Here is an 18,089-nt window from a genome sequence, read left to right on the forward strand (position 1 = left end):
GTAACACAAGCACATGTCATGTCTAAGAGAGTAGGTGCCTGCGCAGTTCGCTGCTTCTGGCAGCCACACCATCAATGATATCCTCAGTGTCAAGTTTGGTCAGGTTCCCTTTTTCCACAGACATCAACATGAACGCCTCAAGATGTTCTTGTGTCATTGTACTTCGCAGACGGCTTTTGATTCTCTTCAAAGCAGAGAAAGACCGTTCACATGCCACTTGTGACACAGGCAGCGTTAGCAGCAGCTTGTTGGCAAGCCCAATGCTCTTGTAGACATCAGTGAAGAGGTTCAACTTGAGGAGCACCTTGTAGCAGCAGAGAGGACAGGCTTTACATGACTTACATGTACTTGGCAGAGTCTTCCTGTCCTGTTCAAACTCACTGTCCTCCTGCACTGTATAAGCATCTGCTACTGATTGTTTCAGTGTTGACCATTGTTCTCCAAGGCTTTGCAGTTCTTTTCGTAGCTGTTCCGCAGTGACACCATCATCAAATCTCAGCAAATGTTTGTGCAGCTCTTCCATAGCTCCCGAAGGCACTTGATCAAAGTTCCTTGGGTGAAGAAGTGAGAGATCAGCATACAATGTTGATGTTGCTGATCTGTCAAACCGCTGCACAATGCTGCTCACAATAGTGTCCACTATTCGTTTGTACACTTCAATGCGATACTTCTTTACTGGGTCAGAAGCTGATGTAGCCGCATCTATGGACAGTTCGCCAATAATACGTTTGTGCTGTCTTTGCCGTTTTATAGGAAGGGACTCTTCCATAACAAGATTTACATCCGTTTCATCCAGCTGGTCATTAGCCCATTGAACAAAATTTGCAGCTGCATCATGACAAGCTTGGACGTCATCCCATAGCATCTGCATATTCTCTAGCAATTCATCCACCATCCAGTGCACAGTCAGCAGATCCAATTGCACAGTTTGTAGATACTTGGAGAGCGCTGTAGTGCGGGAGAATACTTGCAGATATACCTGTGCAGTCAGAATTGTTTCAAACTGCAGGAGACTGGCAATGTATCCCTTCATCTTGGCCTTAACAGCTGCTTGCATCTGGTCAGCAACAAGTATGGCATTAAGAGTGGTGATAACTTCCATGAAAAGTGCTCCAGTTGGATTGTTGAATGAACCAAAAACCTTCTTCAAGGCGGCATCCTTTGACCACCATCTAGTTTCTCCGATAGTTCCCATTCGTTTCACAGTAGTGGAGTGTCGACTCCAGATGTTCATTCGTTGATAAGATTCCCGAAAGAATACTGCAATGTCATTCAGTAGTGAGAACAGTGATGCGCTCGTCACCACAACACTTGCAGCTTCGGTCACAACGAGATTTAACACATGTGCGTGGCACCAAACATGGATCTGCATTGGAGCTTCCTTTCATAGCAGAGTACTGAAGCCTTTGTAGCGCCCCTGCATGTTTGCTGCACCATCAGTTGAGTTTCCAACACAGGTCTTGAGGTCAAGATTCAGTCCTAACAAGACTTCAGAAACAAGTTGCACAAAAGCTTCGCCAGTAGATTCCTCACATTTCACCACACTCACTAATCTTTCTTGGATAGTGCCAGTGCTGTCAACATATCTAAGAACAACAGAGCACTGGTCTTGTGTGAGATGTCTTGAGTGGTATCAATTTCCACAGCAAACATGTCTGTTACTTCTTCAGAAATCCACTGACATCTTATCCCGGATAACTGTGATAACAGAATTCACTGTAGTTTTAGACAGCAAAGTTACCAAGGAGCCTCGACCTCGTGAACTCTTTGCCTTCTCATGTTGCTTCTTGCTGTTCTGGACAACGTGAGAGAGATGATCGGCTGTGCAGGAATCATACTTCCGAAGTAGTTTTACAACTTCCAGAAATGTACCATGGTCGATCTCCTCATTGTCAAGTGTGTATGCTGCTTCTTCATTACTTCCTCTGTAGCTCAGTCCCCTCTTACCAATGAGTTTGACCACATCCACAACTCTTTCCATCACTTGCCGTCTCTTTCTAACTTCATCATGATGGCTACGTGCGAGCAGGTGAGAAACGCTGGACTGTTGGCGATCTACCAGGTATGCTGTAGAGCATCTCAAATGAAAAGAAGAGCGTTCATGTTCTTCAACACGTGTATGTACATGTCGCCAGTCAGTCATTCCCTTGATGAACGTGGACCAGTCTGAGGTGCTGGAAAACGCCAAGCACACTGAACAGTGAAGAGAATGATTGTCCTTGTATGACAACCACCATCTGTTTGTACCATCTTTTCGCATGAAACACCTCTTGACCACTCGGTTGTCAGTTTTTTGATTAGGGTGGTAATTTCAAAACAGCAAACAATTTTCATCTCTACATGGTTTCATAATGTAGTTAATCGAGGGGTATCCCTCCTCTGCAAGTGTAGCAGCTGCAGCAGGTACATCTCTCAGCTGACCGCACCTGTTTGTGTTAACCAATTTGCACCAATTCTGCAGATTCAGCTGCCAATTGGTCATCTACTGATTCAGCTGCCAATTGATCATCTACCAATTCAGCTGCTGATGGTCCAGCTACCGATTCATTATCCTTATCCCCGTGTTCACTGACTTCACCAGGCCCAGTATTAGTACTCTTGAACAGATCCAAAAGGTTTCTGCACTTTGAAGCACAATCTGACAGTTTCTTTTTCTTTTGATCACGTTCCTTCTCAGCACCTCCTTTTCTCCACTTCTGGTTTGCTTTATCCATTGTTGGTTACAGATGCAGATGCTGAAAAAAAAAAAAAATTTTTTTTCATCGTAAGTCAGTTCGCGACATTGTTATCAATACTAGATCAGTAATCAGTAGACCTATCTAAACTTACTTGGCCTATCGGCTCAAAATCCTTTTTACTGTCGATTTGGTAGTTTTTACAATCGAAGGAAACACGTATCGGGAGTACATACGGCATAGCGATTGTGAATGTAACAGCTCTGAGGCGTCTTTCGCTTCGCATCGCAGTGACAGTGAGCACCAACATGGCGGCTGTAAGACTAAAATCTGGCTTCAAGCCCCCTCACCTCAGCCCACAGCCTTCAACCAGACATATTAACACGCTCCTCCCCCCTTCATTCCCGTGCTTCAAAGCAAAGCGGTAAAAATTGTTGTGTCGCCATTATATATGCACGGTACCCGCCCAAAGGGCGGGGCTTCAATTAGGAGGCGCGATTTATATAAACATCCGTTAAATATCACACGCAAATCATCAAAATCTAAACAGTATTTTTAGAATTTCAATAAAAAACCACATCACTGTTCATATCGGTAAATATTATTCCATCGTGTTTCAAATCGTGATTAGTGATATCAACTGTACGCTTTTCTTTAGGAAAAGAATTGAATGATTTTGTACGCAGGTACAAACCTCTTCTTCAGCTTAGAACTTCAGGATACACGTCATTGCTGATAAAAGTTCCTTTTCTCTCTTTGAAGTTCTTGGCAAACATTTTTATATTGTCACTGCTGCCAACGCGACGCCATGGCATTATTCATAACATTCATTCATTCATCTAATGACCATTAAACATTATTCTTACGCTCATTAAAGGTTCATTAAACGATTACGAAAATAAAAACGAAAAACATTACGAAATTACGTTCACACCATCACATCAAACACTACCGTGAACACAAAAGTCACAAACATCGTCACAAACGTTACGTTACGTAATTCAAACCGTGAACACATCGAATATTGGAGAGCCCATTGCCATTTTCCGTGACAATTTTTTTTTCAGCAGTTTTTTTATCCAGCCCAGCGGCCCATTTTTTACCCAGCGGTTCCAGCCCACCGGGCATTGCCCAAATGCCCTATGGCCAGTCCGCCCATGCCGTCTGGTCCAGTTGCAGAATCAGAGTCGAGGTTTGACAGAAACTTCTCCACCTTATCAGGAGAGAAGGACACAGAGTCCAGGAGAAGTTGAGTTCAACTGGGAAAGGTGGGAACAGAGAGAGATGGGTTTGGGACACAATATTTTGAGGCAAACACAGAGTTGAGGCTTTCGGCTTTGTCACATGCGGTGTCAACTGTGTAGCCATTTGAGGTAAGGGAGGGGATGGAGGGGGGACAAACACTAGAAACGGATTTGACCAGGCGCCACCAGGATTTGGAGGAGGGAGACAGGCTTGAGAGTTCAGTCTTGAGAGTAGAGAGATAGTGCTTCCTGGCTCTCCTGAGGGTAGACACACACTTGTTCCGAGCTTGGTGGAAGGAACTGAGATTGCCTTCCGTTGCATTTGCCTTTCATGAGGCAAAGGCAAGTTGTTTCAGGGCAACTGCCTCACCACAAGATTCAGTGTACCATGGATGGGAGGAAGGGTAAGACAACTGAAGACGAGATGGGATAAATCTGTGCATGAGAGAGAGCAGTTTACTTTGGAAGAATTCCCAGGAAGAGTTGATGTCAGAGGCAGTAGAGGTGGGAGACCAGTCCAGATGATTGATGGCTGCTTGAAGACCGTGCCAGTCGGCCTGAGTGAAATGCCAGACTCGTCGACGCTGAGGAGGCTCTCGGAGAATGGCCTGAGAGATGTCCACTTTAACAAGCAAATGATCAGATTAATCAATTGGAGCTGAAGAAGAGCAGCAAACATTTGCAGGGAAGTTTGTCATAACCAAGTCTGTAAGAGAAGATGCTCCGTTGACTGAGATCCGGGTTGGGAAATTGACATATTGTGTCAGACCCAGTTGTTCGCAGAAGTCCTTTACTGAGATGCCATGGCTGGTGAGAGAGAGGAACCCACACCCAGCCAGCTGGCATGATGACAGTTGAAGTCACCACATATGAGGAAGAGAGAGAGTTGGGATGAGTGGAGAGAAGTTGGTCCATGTTGTCAGACAGCGAGATGTAAATGGAGTTTGTCACTGTTTGGAGGACGGTACAGAACACATATTAACAAAAGGTGGGAGCGAAGGGGAAGCCGTAGCCAGAGGTACTCCTGGGGGTGGGGTGGAGAGAGGGCAGTGCAAGGAGAGTGAGGAAGAGGGTTTTTGATCAAGATAGCAACCCCACCTCCAGAACGAGGCTCAGGTCTATCATACCAGAGGAGGGAGTAACCAGGAAGAGATATTAAGGAATCATAGACATATTGAAAGGGGAAAGTTTCTGTTAAGCAGATTACGTCTGGTTTGTCAGATGCAACCTGGATGGAGAGATCAGTCAGATGTGAGTGAAGGCCCCGGATGTTTGAAGTCCATATCTTTAAGGAAGAGGAGGGTGAGCATCGGTACAGGACAGGGGATGGGAGGGGTAGGGTAAGTTGAGGTGTGAGAGGGGGAGGTAAGAAGAACAGTTAATAGGGCATCAGAGATTGCAGTAGGGTTTGGAGAAAGGGAAGGATGAGGAGGACAAAAGATTTGATGGTGATGGGATGAGGCACAGCGAGGAGTTGTATGAGGGGTGGCAGATTGAAGTAGAAGGTTGGAGGGGGTGGAGGTATGAGATGGAAGGGAGAGGAAGTTGGGAGGAGGAAGCTTTGAGGAGGAGGGGGTAGAGGGGAGAAATGGAGATACATGTTAGGGGAGGAGATTAGAAGGGGAGGGATTGGGGGGGGGGGAGTTTTGAAGGGCAGAGTGAGGGTCAGTTTTCTAAGGGGAGGGGTGAGGGAGGGAATTTTGAAGGGGAGGGGTGAGGGGAGATTTGAAGGGGAGGGTGAGGGACGTGATTTGAAGGGGAGGAGTGAGGGAGGGTTAGGGGAGGAGTGGCGAGGGGGGAGTTTGGGAGGGGAGGGGAGGCGGGGAGAATTGAAAGGGGGGGGGGGAGGTGAGGGGGAGTTAAAAAAGTGGATGATTAATGAAAAATGAACATTTATTACAAACTGGATTTATTGTTGTATACAAGATAGTGGCTCGTGTAAGAGCTGACATCAATCACAAAAAAACAACAACAAACGGACACACAAAACATACAAAAAGGGAGCGAGAGACAAGATGGGGAGAGAGAGAGGGAAACACACAATACAGCAGCAGAGAACAGGGACAACGGAAGATCTGTGGGAGGGAGAGGGCTTGGGGGGAGGAGGCATGGGAAGGTGAGGGGGGGGGCGGTGGGAGAGTTATAAAACACATGGACACTGCTGGAACTTCCAGGAAAGAAGTCGGTATTTCAAAAAAAGTGGATCTGGGGTGAATTAACGGGGGTAGAAGAGATTAAGGTTTTGGATGGGGGAAGATAAGAGATGGTGGTGAACAGCTGTTTTAAAGACCTGGAGGGAGGAGTGGGATTGAAAAGAGTGAAAAGTTTGTTCCAGATGCGAGAGTGAAGAGGAATGAAGGAGTGAAGATGAGCAGAGAGTCTTGATTTTAGGAATTTCACCAGAAGAAGGTTGCTGGCAGATCTTGTGTGACCTGCAGGAATATTTGGGGGACATAGCCCAGATAGAGTTGGGGTTTTCAAGTCAGCGATTGTGATTTGTGATTTAACAGAAATTTTCCAGATTTTCCAAAAATTGTGATTTTCAAGTCAGCGATCCGTTTGAAACCGATGGAGGAGGGGTTGAATGAAGGTGAGTTTAGAATGTAGAAAAGAAGAACTGTAAGAGATTGAATATTTTTTTGAAATGGAATGATTTGATGAAGAAATTGAAAAAAGCCTTTTAAGTAGGAAGAAAAACAGTGTGTTGTAATAAACCACTGAATAAAGCACTGCAGGGGAAAGTTTAAACATATTTGAATAATATTTAAACAAAACCTTGAAAAACAATCTGGGAAAAGTTGCTGAAGTGAGAGCGTGGATCTGAGTTAGAAGGAGAAAGGGTTAAATGAGTATGGTGGAAACTAGAATTGGAAAGGTGAATAATGGCTAAAGAGGTAGAAAAAAAACTGATAAAGGGGGCAGGGTGAAACAACATGCATGTGGTGGTGGGCGGGGACTTGCTGTTGTTGATGCCGCTAGTTTGTGCTCATGCTGTCCACCTGTTGTTGTTGTTGCTAGTTTGTGCTCATGCTATCCAGCTGTTGTTGAAGACCCTTGTTAGTGCTCATGCTTTCCAGCTGTTGTTGATGACCCTTGTTTGTGCTCATGCTGTCTAACTGTTGTTGATGACACTTTGTGCTCATGCTATCCAGCTGTTGTTGATGACGTTGGTTATGCTCATGCTCTCCAGCTGTTGTTGATGACCCTTGTTTGTGGTCATGCTCTCCAGCTGTTGTTGATGACCGTTGGTTGTGCTTATGCTCTCCAGCTGTTGTTCCTGACCATTTTTTGTGCTCATGCTCTCCAGCTGTTGTTGATGACCCTTGTTTGTGATCATGCTGTCCAGCTGTTGTTAATGATGCTAGTTTGTGTTCATGCTATCCAGCTGTTGTTGATGACCCTTGTTTGTACTCATGGTATCCAGCTCTTGTTGACGATGCTAGTTTGTGCTCATGATCTCCAGCTGTTGTTAATGATGCTTGTTTGTGTTCATGCTCTCCAGCTGTTGTTGATGACCCTTGTTTATTCTCATGCTCTCCAGCTGTTGTTGATGACCGTTGTTTGTGCTCATGCTCTCCAGCTGTTGTTGATGATGTTGTTCATGCTCATGCTCTCCAGCTGTTGTTGATGACCCTTGTTTGTGCTCATGATCTCCAGCTGTTGTTGATGACCCTTGTTTGTGCTCATGCTCTCCAGCTGTTGTTAATGACGCTTGTTTGTGTTCATGCTATCAAGATGTTGTTTGTTACGGTTTGTGACCTTTTTCTTCTTCTTTCACCCACACCCCCCTGTGAGTTGGACCAAGTGGTTTGGTCCATGTGTATAAAGCCTATGATTGGCTGTGGGGCAGGGGAGTGGCCAGGAAGGTGATTCAGAGGAGTGAATGGCCATTTTGGAGGAGGGTTTATGGCAGAGTGCTTTTTCGGGGGTTGTAGAGTGTCCAGCTGCAATCTATCCACCTGAAGGGTGACGTTGATCGAACTCGTGGACTTGCCTACTCTTACCCTCTCATGCTGGGCCTGCCCTGGGGCCTAATGTTGGGCCTGCCTTGGGGCCTACTCGTGGACTTGCTTACTCCTACCCTCTTGTGCTGGGCCTGCCGTGGGGCCTACTACTGGGCCTACAGTTGGGCCTGCCTTGGGGCCTACTCTTGGACCTGCCTACTCTTGGACCGGCCGACTCTTGGACCCGCCTACTCTTGGACCCGCCTACTCTTGGACCCGCCTACTCTTGGACCCGCCTACTCTTGGACCCGCCTACTCTTGGACCCGCCTACTCTTGGACCGGCCTATTCGGGTTTTTCCCTCTTTTCTCCCTTCTTGGTTTTATGTGTCGGAAGAGATTTTCGTGTGATAATCCATAAATAAAGACCGTGTGATTGAAGGCTTGGCTTGGTGTGCTTCAGACCGTAACAAATTGGGGGCTCGTCCGGGAACTGATTTATATGATACCTGTCTTGGATTTTTTTTTCCCGCATTTGTAAGTTTTCTCATTGGCAGATACTTTGACTTTTGTTTGCGGTGCTGGTACTTATACTGCAGTCGTACACCATGGCTGAGGAGATGGATTTTGAAGTGAAGGAATTTTTGGAGAAGAAGGGGCTATCAGTGCAAGATGTAGAACTGTTACGTAAGGTAGAGTTACGAGCTGCAGCTGATCATCTTGGGGTTAGTGGGACATCTGGCATGAAAAAGGCGGAGATTGTTTCAGCTATTGTCAGTCGCATGGGTTTAGAACCGTGGGTAAGATTGAGGAGTGAAGCCTTGGAATTAGCCCGGGTAGAATCAGAAGAAAGACAGCTCAGACTAAAGTTAGAAGATAAGGAACGGCAAAGAGTTTGAAAGAGAAAAGGAAGAACAGCAAAGAGAAAAGGAAGAAAAGGAAAGAGTTTGAAAGAGAAAAGGAAGAAAAGCAAAGAGAGTTTGAAAGAGAAAAAGAAGAACGACAACGAGAGTTTGATTTAAGAAAATTAGAAATGCAGGTGGGACCGGCCCAACCTGTTTCCATCGATTCAGGTGGGGGTCAAAATGATCTCCCCCATTCCTTTGATGTGGCTCGAAACATTAGGCTTGTTCCCAAGTTTAATGAGGAGGAGGTGGAAACGTTTTTTTCTGTCTTTTTAAAAGATAGCAAAACGTCTTCAGTGGCCCGTACAATACTAGACCCTGCTACTACAAAGTGGGTTCATAGGGAGAGCCCAGGAAGTGTATTCAGCTCTGCCGGAGGATCAGTCAGAGAATTATGAGGCTGTTAAAAAGGCTGTGTTGTCAGCCTATGAGCAAGTTCCGGAGGCGTACCGGCAGAAGTTCCGAACCCTGAAAAGACAGGCTGAGCAGACATTTGTTGAATTTGCGAGGGAGAAGGAAATGAGTTTTGATCGGTGGTATCGTTCTCTACAAGTGGATAGGACCTATGGTAATCTAAGGGAGGTTATCTTGATGGAAGAGTTTAGGAACAGTATCCCCTTGGACATTAGGCCACACCTTATGGATCATAAGGTTTATGAACTTACCCATAAGAGAGGCCTGGGTTTTCCTCATTACGGTACTACCTGGGATAACAAGAAGGGGGTTAGTGAGGACCAGTCAGAGGGGAGTGGACCGACCATAGGGGTCCATTGATGCGGCCATCTCTGGGTAGACAGTTTGAGTGGTCGAGTCAGGCATCTCGCCGGGGACCGGCCCCCACGTGTTATTACTGTAAACAGAGGGACATCTGAAGTCGAATTGTTGGAAATTGCAAAGGGAGGAGAAGCAGGGAGGCGCCGCTAGACCTATTGCATTGGTTCGAACCAAAGTGGACAATCGCCATGATTGTGCCCTTTCAGTTAAAGCTGAGGATACTGCTGACTTTACGAGCCCCATACAGGACCGTTATAAACCCTTTGTGTCAAAGGGCCAAGTGTCATGGGACGGGAAAGTCAAGTCCGTCGTTATTTTGGGGGATACTGGGGCCGCCCAGTCGTTGATGTTGTCTAACGTTTTGCCATTGACTTTGAGTAGTTCAGGGAAAGCGAGTGCCTTAATCCAGGGCATTGCAGGTCGTTATGTCCCAGTCCCCTTACATAGGGTAAACTTGAAGTCTAATTTGGTCACAGGACCCGTGATAGTAGGAATAGTCCCCACTCTCCCCATAGAGGGTATTAGTTTCCTATTGGGAAATGATTTGGCTGGCAATAGGGTTTGTTTCCCCTGTAGTGAAAGAGAGAGTCCTCAAAGAGACGGAGAACCCTAACCTTCGGGACTATGGAGGATTGTAGGTACTTTCCGGGAAACACTTACCACCGCCTGCAATGACGCCAAGGAACATTTGAAAGTATCTCAGCGAGTAATGAAGGCCCGTTTTGACCTGAATACGACAGCTCGTAATTTTAGGCCTGGAGACAAAGTGCTAGTTTCACTACCTCTGCCTGGGGAGCCACTATTGGCGAAGTTTAGTGGTCCCTACTTGGTCGAAAAAAAAGCTTAGTGAGGTGAATTACGTGGTGCGGACCCATGACAGATGGAAACCTCACCGGGTGTGCCACGTTAATATGCTTAAAAGGTACTAGGAGCGTGAGGCTGACCTCGGCCGGCCAGTTGGTAGGTCATATAAAGCATCAAGATATTGATTCTGGTGAATTAGACAGCGTTGCTCGACAAGCACCTGATAGGGAACCGATGGGGGCTTTTAGTACAGCCGTACGCCTTGAAAATTGTACATATTTCGGGTCGAGATAATGTCATTGCAGATGCTCTATTTCGAGCTTGAGATATTTTTTTTCGTGCCCCTGCATATGACCTATGATGCCTGAAAATGTCACAAGGAGAGATGGCTGTTTGTTTATTGCACTGTTAATGCTGGGTTAAGTTTATGCTTGCACTGTTTATCTTGACTTTGTAAAATAAAACTTTTCTTGGGGTAAAGTTTTCTTCTTTAGGGGGGGGGGGGGGGGGTGTTATGGTTTATGACATTTTTATTCTGCCTTCCCCCACACCCCCCTGTGAGTTAGACCAAGTGGTTTGGTCCATGTGTATAAAGCCTATGATTGTCTGTGGGGCAGGGGAGTGGCCAGGAAGGTGATTCAGAGGAGTGAGTGGCAATTTTGGAGGAGGGCTTATGGCAGAGTGCTTTTTCGGGGTTTGTAGAGTGTCCAGCTGCAATCTCTCCACCTGAAGGGTGACGTTGATCGAACTCGTGGACTTGCCTACTCTTACCCTCTCGTGCTGGGCCTGCCTTGGGGCCTGCCGTGGGGCCTACCATTGGGCCTGCCTTGGGGCCGACCGTTGGGCCTGCCCTGGGGCCTATTTTTGGGCCTGCCTTGGGGCCTACTCATGGGCTTGCCTACTCTTACCCTCTCATGCTGGGCCTGCCTTGGGGCCTACCGTTGGGCCTGCCTTGGGGCCTAATACTGGGCATGCCCTGGGGCCGACTGTTGGGCCTGCCTTGGGGCCTACTCTTGCACCTGCCTACTCTTGGACCGGCCTACTCTTGGACCGGCCTACTCTTGGACCGGCCTACTCTTGGACCTGCCTACTCTTGCACCTGCCTACTCTTGCACCTGCCTACTCTTGCACCTGCCTACTCTTGCACCTGCCTACTCTTGCACCTGCCTACTCTTGCACCTGCCTACTCTTGCACCTGCCTACTCTTGCACCTGCCTACTCTTGGACCGGCCTACTCTTGGACCGGCCTACTCTTGGACCGGCCTACTCTTGGACCGGCCTACTCTTGGACCGGCCTACTCTTGGACCGGCCTACTCTTGGACCGGCCTACTCTTGGACCGGCCTACTCTTGGACCGGCCTACTCTTGGACCGGCCTACTCTTGGACCGGCCTACTCTTGGACCGGCCTACTCTTGGACCGGCCTACTCTTGGACCGGCCTACTCTTGGACCGGCCCACTCTTGGACCGGCCCACTCTTGGACTGGCCTATTCGGGTTTTTCCCATCTTTTCTCCCTTCTTGGTTTTATGTGTCGGAAGAGATTTTCGTGTGATAATCCATAAATAAAGACCGTGTGATTGAAGGCTTGGCTTGGTGTGCTTCAGACCGTAACATGTTGATGACGCTAGTTTGTGCTCATGCTCTCCAGCTGTTGTTGATGATCCTTGTTTGTGTTCATGCTCTCCAGCTGTTGTTGATGATCCTTGTTTGTGCTCATGCTCTCCAGCTGTTGTTGATGACCCTTGTCTGTGCTCATGCTCTCCAGCTGTTGTGAATGACACTTGTTTGTGCTCATGCTCTCAAGCTGTTGTTGAAGACCCTTGTTCGTGCTCATGCTATCCAGCTCTTGTTGATGACCGTTGTTTGTGCTCATGCTCTCCAGCTGTTGTTGATGACCCTTGTTTGTGCTCATGCTCTCCAGCTGTTGTTGATGACCCTTGTTTGTGCTCATGCTCTCCAGCTGTTAGTGATGATCCTTGTTTGTGCTCATGCTCTGCAGATGTTGTTGATGACCCTTGTTTGTGCTCATTCTCTCCAGCTGTTAATGACGCTAGTTTGTACTCATGCTCTCCAGCTGTTGTTAATGACGCTAGTTTGTGCTCATGCTCTCCAGCTCTTGTTGATGACCCTTGTTTGTGCTCATGCTCTCCAGCTGTTGGTGATGACCCTTGTTTGTGCTCATGCTCTCCAGCTGTTGTTGATGACCCTTGTCTGTGCTCATGCTCTCCAGCTGTTGTTGATGACCCTTGTTTGTGCTCCTTCAAGCTTCAATTACAGTTATTTGTTATTATTTGTGTATTCACCAGTTGCGACCCAGTGATATCGTTTATGCTGCAAGCCGTTGCCCTGTTAATTGTTTTTTATGTTCCAAAAAGAATAATAAACGTGACCAGCAATACTTGTTGTTAATGTTCCATGCAGGTGTAGGTGTACCTGTTCCAGCACTGCCAGTTCTTCAAGGCAACGTCAGCAACCTGATGGCTGATGGGAATTATGCTAGCGGCCTCTGGAAACACTACCAAAGGCGTTCGAGACAGGAAGGGAGCAGCACAGACATAAAATATTCAAGAAAACAATATATCACTTATGAAAAATTCATTTTTCAAGTAGCCTAGCGCTCCGCTCTCGCAAAGGCTGCCAGGCGAGGTGCGGCAGGTAATGGAAATGCACCTCCTCTCGGCTCAACCACTGCTCGGATTAATCCTGGAAAGACTCAACAAAATAAGAGTCAACAAAGGGTCTAATTTAAGAATCAACAGTCTAAGACTAAGCTAAGAGCGAGTCCCCGCGTATTGATTTGTCATTGGACATGGTGTCGTCAGGTTGCTCCCAAAGTTTAAAGGATGCTCTAGTGGGAGCCTATAGGAGATTCAGAACTTATCCGACTAGATTTTCCCAGACATTAAGCCTCGGTCAGTGACGCTGTCCATTCAAAGATGAGTAAAACCTCGAGGCACAATCGATCGCTATGGTCATTTGGCTTGGGTACACAAGGTCTTGTGGACCCCTTTCGTTGTTGGCGAACGGTCTTTGTGTGACTTTGCGGGGGTAGGCATGGGTTTTGAGCGGGGTGGGCACAGTGGACCCCTTTCATTGTTGGCGAATGGTATTTGTGTGACTTTGCAGTGGTAGGCATGGGTTTTGAGCGGGGTGGACACAGTGGACCCCTTTCATTGTTGGCGAACGGTCTTTGTGTGACTTTGTGGTGGTAGGGATGGGTTTTGAGTGGGGTGGAGGTAGTGGACCCCTTTCGTTGTTGGCGAATGGTCTTTGTGTGACTTTGCGGTGGTAGGCATGGGTTTTGAACAGGGTGGACACAGTGGACCCCTTTTGTTGTTGGCGAAAGGTCTTTGTATGACTTTGCGGTGGTAGGGATGGGTTTTGAGCGGTGTGGAGATAGTGGACCCCTTTCGTTGTTGGCGAATGGTCTTTGTGTGACTTTACGGTGGTAGGCATGGGTTTTGAACAGGGTGGACACAGTGGACCCCTTTTGTTGTTGGCGAAAGGTCTTTGTGTGACTTTGCGGTGCTAGGGATGGGTTTTGAACAGGGTGGACACAGTGGACCCCTTTTGTTGTTGGCAAAAGGTCTTTGTATGACTTTGCGGTGGTAGGGATGGGTTTTGAGTGGTGTGGAGATAGTGGACGCCTTTCGTTGTTGGCGAATGGTCTTTGTGTGACTTTGCGGTGGTAGGGATGGTTTTTGAGTGGGGTGGAGATAGTGGACCCCTTTCGTTGTTGGCGAACGGTCTTTGTGTGACTTTGCGGTGGTAGGCATGGGTTTTGAGAGGGGTGGGCACAGTGGACCCCTTTCATTGTTGGCGAATGGTATTTGTGTGACTTTGCGGTGGTAGGCATGGGTTTTGAGCGGGGTGGACACAGTGGACCCCTTTCGTTGTTGGCGAACGGTCTTTGTGTGACTTTGCGGTGGTAGGGATGGGTTTTGAGCGGGGTGGACACGGTGGACTCCTTTCGTTGTTGGCGAATGGTCTTTCTGTGACTTTGCGGTGGTAGGGATGGGTTTTGAGTGGGGTGGAGATAGTGGACCCCTTTCGTTGTTGGCGAATGGTCTTTGTGTGACTTTGCGGTGGTAGGCATGGGTTTTTAACAGGGTGGACACAGTGGACCCCTTTTGTTGTTGGCGAAAGGTCTTTGTATGACTTTGCGGTGGTAGGGATGGGTTTTGAGCGGTGTGGAGATAGTGGACCCTTTCGTTGTTGGCGAATGGTCTTTGTGTGACTTTGCGGTGGTAGGCATGGGTTTTGAACAGGGTGGACACAGTGGACCCCTTTTGTTGTTGGCGAAAGGTCTTTGTATGACTTTGCGGTGGTAGGGATGGGTTTTGAGTGGTGTGGAGATAGTGGACCCCTTTCGTTGTTGGCGAATGGTCTTTGTGTGACTTTGCGGTGGTAGGGATGGTTTTTGAGTGGGGTGGAGATAGTGGACCCGTTTCATTGTTGGCGAATGGTCTTTGTGTGACTTTGCGGTGGTAGGGATGGGTTTTTGAGGGAGGCGGACACATGATGCTGGCAGTGAGAATCCTGCAATGAGACATATATATTATGGTCACACGGATTAGAATCCCATCTCGTGTAACTTGTCATTATGACATCACAGTTCAAGTGCATCAAGACGTGGGAATTAGCAAGTCACTGGAGGTCTTGTTCATTATATGGTGTTGTTTGCATCTTCGCCGCCATGACGTTGCCTTTGAACTGCGTTTTGCCGGGAGCGATATAGTGAGTGGGTAGATCTGCCTGATGAGATTTCCCCCATGTATTTCATGCTCAATCACAATGGAGTAAATGTGATTGAAATACGTTACTGCATGTGAATGTGATGACGTCACATGTTATGCTCGAGTCAGAGTCGTGTCGGTCATTTTCTCACGATTCTCTGTCCTTGGAATTACTAAGAGATCGGGGGAGAAGATGATTCAAATTGAGATGAAACATATCCCTCCTAAATTAAGAGGTGATGTTTGATGATTCAGGTAGATCTTGAGTCCGAACTCCTTTACCTGTGAGTCGTCGCGTCTGACTTGCATTCCCCATCCGACTCTAACCCCACGGGAAGGTGGGATTAATTGGGGCCATTAACTAAGGAGTATGGGCGTAGGTAGCGGCAAATGGTCGTATATTATATAATTATGCTCTTACCTTGGGCCGTCCTCCAAACACATGCATCGAACGCAGCAGGTGAACGCGTTGATGTTCCACGCAAAGTCACGTGTTCTACCACCCAGCACGTTGTGAATTGCAAAACAGAAAAAGGTGTGAAATGACGTCCGTCGTGAACACAAACCAAGCTGGAGAGAGATTATATGTGGAAATAAATATAATCCTTACCTCCTGCCGGACGAAGTGCACGCAGCCAGGACTTTTCCTCCAACGCGTCATGATCACCTGGAGGGAAATAAAAATAATTAATTTATCGTAATCCTAAAGCTAGAGAAATACGTCTTGAGAACAATGGGGAATTGTCATGGAAAAAGATTGCCTCTGTTTCCAACCCATTACTCTTGGAACGATAAGGAGCACGTACGAGTGATGTTTTGAAGGTTCTTGGAAGGAGATGCTTCCTATAATCCAAGAATTTCAACATTTCATTGATGGAAGAAAAAAAAAAAGTGTATATACATATATATTCATATACATACATATTGTATATATTTATTCATATACATATATATTCATATACATATATATTCATTCATATACATATATTTTCATGTACATACATATTATATATATTTATTCATATAGATATATATTCATATACATATATATTCATATACATGCATATTATATATATTTATTCATATAAATATATATTCATATACATATATATTCATTCATATACATATATTTTCATGTACATACATATTATATATATTTATTCATATACATACATATTCATATAGATACATATTGTATATATTTATTCATATACATATATATTCATATACATACATATCGTATATATTTATTCATATACATATATATTCATAGAGATATATTGTATAGATTTATTCATATACATATATATTCATGTACATACATATTATATATATTTATTCATATACATATATATTCATATACATACATATTGTATATATTTATTCATATACATATATATTCATATACATACATATTGTATATATTTATTCATATACATATATATTCACATACATACATATTATATAATATTTATTCCTGTACATATATATTAATATACATACATATTATATATATTTCTTCATAAACATATATATTCATATACATATATTTATTCATATACATATATACTGTGTATATGTATGCATGTATGTATATATGTATGTATGTATGTATATATATGTATATATATATATATATATATATATATATATATATATATATATATACAGTGGGACCTCTAAATCCGAATTTAATTCGTTCCAGCGGAAGTTCGGATTGGGAAAAGTTCGGAATTAGAAACTATTTTCCTCATTAGAAATAATGGAAAGTGAATTAATCCGTTCCTGGACCCCAAAAATCCATTATCAAGACACTGTTAACTGCAAATACACATGATTCAAGGTAAAATAAGATGAGTAAATGCCCTAAATATCAAATAATAATAATAATAATAACAAGAAATAAATGTACTAACATGAAAATAACTGCATTTACCTTAGTGGAGAGTTCTGATGGTGCATGTGGAAGCTGGAGAGGAGGAAGGAGGGAGAGGGTTTTATTGCTTGGAAGGTGAGGCACCTTCCAAGCTAACATCAGATGACTGTGCTTCTGGTGTTTGCTCTCTTTGTCTCTTAACACCACTTGTAGAGGGTTGGGGCTCACTAGGCTTGCTTTCTTTAGAGAACCACCTCTCCAAAGTTGCCTGGTGTTGGCGACTTTTCTTAATTTTTCTGAAGTGGTCTGTCGACTCCTCTCCGGCCTTGCACCCCCAGCTCTCTCTGTGCTCTGTCCCCCAAATATTCCTACAGGTCGCACAAGATCTGCCAGCAACCCTCTGATGGTTAAACTGCCGAAATCTCGGCTCTCGGCTCACCTTCACTCTTTCATTCCTCTTTTCTCCCGCCTCTGGAACAAACTCCCTCACTCCCTTCAATCCCACTCCTCCCTCCAGGTCTTTAAAACAGCTGTTCACCACCATCTCTTATCTTCCCCCATCCAAAACCTTGATCTTTTCTACCCCCGCTAATTCACCCCAGATCCACCTTGTTTGAAATTCCAACTTCTTTCCTGGAAGTCCTGGCAGTGTCCATATGTTTTATACCTCTCCCACTGCCCCCTTCCCACGCCCCCCCCCCCCCCAAAGCCCTCGCCCTCTCTCAGATCTCTCGATGTCTCCATGTCTCTCGGTCCCTGCTCTCAAATGTTGTGTTTGTGTCCTTCCCCCTCTCTCCCCATCTTGTCTACCGCTCCCTATGTTATATGTTTTATGTGTCGGTTTGTCTTTCTGTGTGTTCATGTGATTAATGTTCGCTCTTTCACGAGCCTCGATATTGTATACAAAAAAAAAAAAAAAAAAAAAAAAAAGTGGTCAATCACATTGTCACCGAACAAGTTAATGCTCCTGTTAACCACTGCTTTATTAGGGTGCCACCTTTCAACAATGGCCTGTGTTTTAGACCAATGGAAGCACAGTTCTTTAATTTCAGCACTGGAAATGTTACCACTAGCTCCCTCTTCCTCCTCTGAATAAATTTCCACTGCCACTTCTTCTTGCTGCATCTTGTGG

The sequence above is a fragment of the Myxine glutinosa genome, chromosome 3 (genome assembly GCF_964187855.1).
Source record: "Myxine glutinosa chromosome 3, kmMyxGlut1.1, whole genome shotgun sequence".
NCBI lineage: Eukaryota > Metazoa > Chordata > Myxini > Myxiniformes > Myxinidae > Myxine > Myxine glutinosa.